Source organism: Octopus bimaculoides, chromosome 23 (genome assembly GCF_046866305.1).
Source record: "Octopus bimaculoides isolate indiv1 chromosome 23, ASM4686630v1, whole genome shotgun sequence".
Classification (NCBI taxonomy): Eukaryota; Metazoa; Mollusca; class Cephalopoda; order Octopoda; family Octopodidae; genus Octopus; species Octopus bimaculoides.
Window position 1 is genome coordinate 34,511,341 of NC_142950.1, and position 7,500 is coordinate 34,518,840.

At 37.1% G+C, this 7,500-nt stretch overlaps 1 protein-coding gene and 1 long non-coding RNA gene across 3 annotated transcripts in view; one reads left to right on the forward strand and one right to left on the reverse strand.

Moving 5' to 3' along the window:
• The window catches only part of LOC106868163 (uncharacterized), a 105,429-nt gene that overhangs the window by 36,772 nt on the left and 61,157 nt on the right, over positions 1-7,500 (reverse strand). The window lies entirely within an intron of this gene.
• LOC106868162 (heparan sulfate glucosamine 3-O-sulfotransferase 5) overlaps positions 1-7,500 on the forward strand; it is a 122,292-nt gene that overhangs the window by 19,788 nt on the left and 95,004 nt on the right. The window lies entirely within an intron of this gene.

Here is a 7,500-nt window from a genome sequence, read left to right on the forward strand (position 1 = left end):
AGAGAAACTATTTAAAAAACATTAAAAGACAACCCCCCACCCGCCGAAAATCAAGAAACACCTGGCTTTGAGAAGCTTTCTCGAAACGATGACGAAGACGGTGATATAAACACACACACACACACACACACACACACACACACACACACACACACACACACACACGTATAAAATTAATAAAAAAACAGCTGTTTGGAACGTTGTGCCGTAAAGGAAAATTATAGTCGTCAACTAAACTTGACTAAGGGTGTGAATAACACCTGCATTGCTAGAAATAGGAGCTAAAATGCTCCAATGCTGTTACAAAGCACATAACAGCAACCGGGAATTCCTTAGAATTGGGAATTCCCCAAGGTTGAAATGTCATTAAGGAAAAAGACAAGCTTATTGAGATAAGAGACCAGGCGTGGACACGTGATTCTTGTTCAATAGCGATCGTCATCAGCAGGACAATTGGCCAGTGATAATTCCAGAAGCTTTGTGGTTTAGACTTGTTCAAAAGGAGTACAGTAATGCCTCGATTATCGCGAGTGTTACGTTGGAAAACACCCCGCGATAGGTGAAAATCCGCGAAGTAGAAACAGTACTGTACTGTATATTTTATTTTATTATTTTTATAATTTGTGTATATATTTTATTATAAATGCAAAACAACACCACGGAGGAATCGAACCCGGAAGCTTAAATAATAAACCGTGATAGGTGAAACACGATAGGTGAAACGCGATATGGCGAGGGATTACTGTAGATATATTTAAGGCCAAATCAATTTGCATAATACACACCTCACTGTCTATATACCGATCTATCTATCTATCTATCTATCTATCTATCTATCTATCTATCTATCTATCTATCTATCTATCTATCTATCTATCTATCTATCTATCTATCTATTTATCTTTATCTTTGTATATATATATATATCCGTTGACTGAACACTATTCAATTTTTTTTCTCCGTGTTTTTCTCCTTGTCTCCGTATTCTTTCTGTTGAAGAGCGTAGCTCGAAACGTCAAAGACTTTCTGTATTCCCGAGCGTCATACTAATACACCCTTTTGTTATTTATACCACCTGTCCTCGTCTGTTGTTGTTTTTTCGTACATTCTCCTATATATATATATATATATATATATATATATATATATATATATATGTACACACCCACATATACGCGAGCGCCTGTACTGCTGCTAGAAGACTTACAGGGTCTTCTATTTCTTGGCACCAGCTAGATGTTAGTTTGACGAACGGTAAGAAAGGTTCGCAGGGACGAGTGCGGGTGAAGTGAAAGGGGGATGAGTCTGAAAATGTGTGTGGTTTGATGACTGGGACAGAGGTGGGTGGTGGGGTGGCATCATAGTTTACGTAGGAGAAAGATGTGAGAGTGGGGTAACACTCAAATTTCAACGATGCCCATACTCATACATACGCTCACAGGTAAACACACATGGGTAAGATATAAGCTTTCGTCCGTTTGTTTCTTGATATCTATTCCCTACCTGCTCTCTTTATGGTTTCTTTCGATATCGTATATATTTTATATATACCCGTGTTTTCTTTTTCTTCTATGAACGCGTGTGTACTTTTCAAAGAATTATCTTCACAAAAAAAAAAAAAAATGGCGCCGGTGTGGCTGTGTGGTGAGAACCTTGCTTTCCTACCATATGGTTCTGGGTTCAGTTCCACTGCATTGCATCTTGGACAGATGTTTCTAATATAGCCTCGGGATCGACCAGGGTTTTTTGAGTGGATTTCGTAGACGGAAACTGGATTAAGCCTGTTGAATACATACACACATACACAAACATATACATATAAAAGTATATAAATATAGGGGGAGACATTGAACAGTGCCATACGCTTTTCGTAAAACGTACGCCTTGCTCATTTGAGCGCTACAAAGGGTTTTCTGTTCTATATTGAAGAGATGAGAAATTATGTACATTATTTATATTATTTACATTTGATGGATATTTGTCCTCATCTTGTTTGTTGTTAAAACGTTTCGACTGATATACCCTCCAGCCTTCATCAGGTGTCTTGGGGGAAATTTCGAACCTGGGTTCTCATTCCTAAGGTATTTTTCGATGTTATTATTATTATTCAGGTCACTGCCTGGAATCGAACTCGAGTTTTCTATACTGAGAATCTCTGGATCTCATCTGTTTACTATACATTCATACGTACGTATATAAGATATAGGTGCGGACGTACGAATGTGCATACGTACGTGCGTTTGTGAGTATGCTCGTTCGTACGTTCGTTCGAACGTACGGACGTTCGTTTGTATGTTCGTTCGAACTTACGGATGTTCATTCGCAAGTATGTACATTCGTTCGTATACGTACCTACAATCATTCATATATACGTAGGTTCGTTCGTTCGTTCGTTCGTACGTAAGTAAGTTTGTTCGTACGTAGTTACGTTTGTTCGTATAGGTACTTACGATCTTCATGCATACGTTAGTTCGCTTGTTCGTGCTAACGTACGTACGTTTGATCGTTCCTACGTAAGTACGTTTGTTTCTATGTAGTACGTACGTACGTTCGTTCGTTCGTACGAACGTGTGTTCTTTCGTACGTAGGTACGTACGTACATTCGTTCGTTTGTTCGAGCGTTTGTTCGTAGATACGCACGTTTGTCTGAACGTTCGTTCGTACGTTCGTTAACGCGTACGTTCGTTAACGCGTACGTACGCTCGTTCGCATGTTCGTTCGTACGTACGTTCGTTTGTACGCAAGTACGTTCGTTCGTGCGTTTGTTCGTTTGTTCGTTTGTTCGTACATGCGTACGTTCGTTCGTGTGTAGGCACGTACGTACGTATGCACGTATCTTCATACGTTCTTGCGTAAGATGGTACGTACATTCGTGCATTTCGTATGTTGAAATGTTCTCAGAGCAACGAGAGATGATATGTTTTGCTCAAGCGCTCTACACTCCGCCGCCTCGTCAGGCAATCGAAGCTACAATCTTGCGATTGCTAAGTACAACTCCCAAACCACTTGACTACGCCCCTGTACATACATACATACATACATACATACATACATACATACATACATACAATTAAGAGAAAACAGATATACATGCGTACAAGTCATAGTAAGTAGTTAGAAATTATTATACGAACCGGAAACAGGAAGTAGTTTCTAAAGTAGTGAAAACCTACGAAGACTGACTTTGTGGAATTAATTCTTGCAAACACTTGGGATAAATAAGCTGAATGTTAGGAGGCAGATCTTAATTTCATACATACATACATACATACATACATACATACATGCATACATACATACATAGATACATACATACGTACGTACGTACGTACATACGCACGTATATGTATGTGTATAAATATGTGTATGTGTGCATATATATTCTTTTATTCTTTTACTTGTTTCAGTCATTTGACTGCCGCCATGCTGGAGCACCGCCTTTTGTCGAACAAATCGCCCCCACCCCCACCCACGCACACACATACATACATACGACGAGTTTCTTTCAATTCAAATCCTCCAGGTTAACTCTCAAGGCTTTTATCAGCCCGAGACTGGAACAGAAGAAACCTGCCCAAGGTGCCGTTTATTGGGACTGAACGTATCCAAGGCCACATGGTTGGGCAACAAGCTTCTGAACTACAGATGCAAATGTTTCATAACTCCAATTATTTTCGATAAAATTTAAATTTCAAAATTGCCTCCCTTGTCACTTCTGAGACGATTTTTCATTCTCACTAACGCAATTTTCATTTCCTTACCGCTCCGCTACAATTACAAATAATTAAAAACTTACGAGGTTCGTGTATATAAGCCTACATCTGACTCTACGTTCTGTAAGAGATTCCACGGTGCCATAATTTTTAAATACGATTATGTTTCACACGAAAACTAATCAAAAATTCGTCACGTACTCGCAACCTTCATTTCACGGCCTCATTCAGATTTTAATTAATGTGGATTCCACAGTTGTTTTTCTCATCGCTTTCATTGTCAGAAATTAATAATTAATAATTAATATTAATGATTTTTCTCTTCATTACTGGAATAATTTTAGTTAATTAAATTTGGCTGCTTGGTATGAGGGATGGGTGGATCTGGCTAGGTTAGATGTGTTAATGTTTTTCACGCAGAAGGCATTCAGAGGAAATTTTCGCCAGTCGTTACGCACCCGAATACACCACACGTCACATCATACACACACTCACACACACACACACACACACACACACACACACACACACACACACACACACACTCTCTCTCTCTCTCTCTCTCTCTCTCTCTTTTCCCTCTCTCTCTTTCTCACACATATACTCTCGTACCCAGATACATCATACTTAAATGAATTTATTTATATACAACTAACTGTATATTTATTCGACTCCTCTCTCTTTCTCTTTGTACACACAAACACTCACTCACACTCTCACTCTCTCTCTCACACACACACGTACACACACATAGGCATAGAGATAATTCGTGTATAAGTGTGTTTGTGTGTGTGTGTGTGTGTGTGTATGTGTGTGTGTGTATGAAAATATCTATTTCCTTAGTTGCTTGACTACCCATCTCTTACCTGGCCATCTCTCTGCATAAAACGTACGTACACACACTCGTGCGCGCGCACACACACACACACACACACACACACGTATAACATTCTACATACATATCAATTTACATATGTACATACCTAACATCCTTCTCATCTGCATATTTGCTTACCTACCCCCTACCTACACACTTACATGTCTATAACATATATATATACATACATATATATATATATATATATATATATATATATATATATATATATATATATATATATATATATATATGTATATATGCATATATATATATATATATATATATATATATATATATATATATATATATATAATATATATATATGTATATATATGTGTGTATATTTATTATTGAAACCTATATACATATGTATGTATGTACCGCTTGCACATACCGCTTGCATATACTTATATATATATACTTGTATGAACGTGTGTGTGTGCTATCTTCAAGTTTTGAGTGTTTCGACGCTTATTCTTTCTCTGTTTGAACAAGCGTTGAGATTGATAAAACTGGGGTCATATTGCACCCCACCTATGATATCACATACAGACACAGACACACACACACACACACGCACACACTGACGCGCACACACGTGTACACTCGTATACACAGACAGATACTCATAAGCGTGTGTATGTATAAGAAGCACGCATGCTCTGGTTTCATTATATATCTGTATATTCACACTCACACACACACTCACCACACACACATGTAAATATGTGTACATGTGTAACTACGAGTATGTATGTATGTATGTATGTATGTATGTATGTGTGTATGTATGTATGCGTGTATGTGTATGTGTATGTCTACAGAAGATATATGGAAGCGATGAAGGATAAAGATATGAAGAAGCAGATCCAGTCCAGTTAAACAAACATTCTTCAGATTCCTTGTGTAAAAGATGGGTAGGAAGGTATATAGATAGGTAGGTAGATAGATAGATAGAGAGAAGGAGGGAGAGAGAGAGAGATAAAAGAGATTAAAGGGTAGGCGGGGGAAGAGTAGAAACGAGAGAAGAGGGTGCGTGAGAGGAACGAGGGATGTTGGTGGAGATAAGCATCTTCAGTCAGCATCAATTCATCTATATTCCAGTCTCGTCAAATCGCAGTTGTTAATTAGCGTTTTGTTTGTTTTCAAACTTTAATAACAATGTCGGGTCTTTTTGATGTTTGGTGCTTGACCTGTCCCGGATGTCTCTTCGGTGGTAGACACGGTAGGATTACCTCCACGCCGTTTAAAGCTGTTTGGTCAGCGTTGTTTAATGGTCATTTACGGCTAGATATATTTTATTCTTGTTTCAGTCATTTGACTGCCGCCATGCTGGAGCACCGTCTTTAGTCGAACAAATTCCAGGACTTATTCCTTTGTAAGCCTAGTACTTATTGTATCAGTTTCTTTTGCCGAATCACTGAGTTACGGGGACGTAAACACACCAACATCGGTTGCCAAGCGATGGTATGTGTGTGGGGAGGCAAACACAAACACACAAATACTCACACACACACACGACGGGCTTCCTGTTTTCCGTTTACAAAATTCACTCACAAGGTTTTGATACTTGCCCAAGGTGCCATGCAGAGTGACTGAACCCGGAACCATGTGGTTGGGAAGCAAGCTTCTTACCACACAACCACTCCTGCGCCTATATATATATATATATATATATATATATATATATATATATATATATATATATATATATATATATATATATATATATATATATATATATATATATATATATATATATATATATATATATATATATATATATATATATATATATATATATATATATATATATATATATATATATATATATATATATATATATATATATATATATATATATATATATATATATATATATATATATATATATATATATATATATATATATATATATACATATATATATATATATATATATATATATATATACATATATATATATATATATATATATATATATATATATTTATATATATATATATATATTTTTTTCCTTCTCGAGCCATGCTAGACTCATGAGGGCCGGTTTGCCGGTTTCAGTGGCCTATATATATATATAGAAACACAGAACAAAGACACGCACTACGCACCCCCTACACATGCACACACACGTACGATGGGCTTCTTTTGTCAATTTTCAAAAGAAGTCACCTATAGTTTTGAAGTCTTCTTTGAACAGCTGGATGTCAGTTTACCTGGAAAGAAACAATGCCGTTATGAATAAGAAGGGTAGAAATTAATGCATGCAAGATTTCACAGCTCTAGTATCTCTTCTTCGTAGTCAGCCTATGACCTTCCCAGTTCCCTGTCGTCTGCTCGCTTTGTCATTCTCGCTGTCTGGTGTATGTCTAAACCATCTCCTTTCTGTTGCTAATTCACAATGCTCGTATAGCTTCCAGTGTAAACGTAGTCCCCCCCGCCAACCTATCACGTCTATGAATGTATTCTTTCCCAATCAAAACTGAAAACCCAGAAACGATCTGATTAATGACTTTTCCCTCATTTTCACCTATTCTGCAGCTACTGTATTATACTTCATTATAAGTTGGTGGTTCGTAGCGGGAAGGCTTCTATCCTGTGCTGCAATCAAGATTCCTCGCGACTCAGCTTTGTGTTCTACCATTCCTAGCTAATGTCGCAATTTTCCCTTACTTGCTTCCATTCTTTTCAGCCTTTTCAGCTATCGGTCTTGGGACTTTTCTTAACATCGTTTTATCACAACATCTAGTAACACTATTTTAAACTTAGATTTTACTCTTTTCGCAATTTCTGTTTAATTTTTTGTTTATCTGTCAGTTCTGCATCTGTTTTGTATTTGCCGGCTCCGTTGAAGACAGAAAACAATTTCATGTTTGTTCACGTTTTATAGTTATTTTTGTGCTT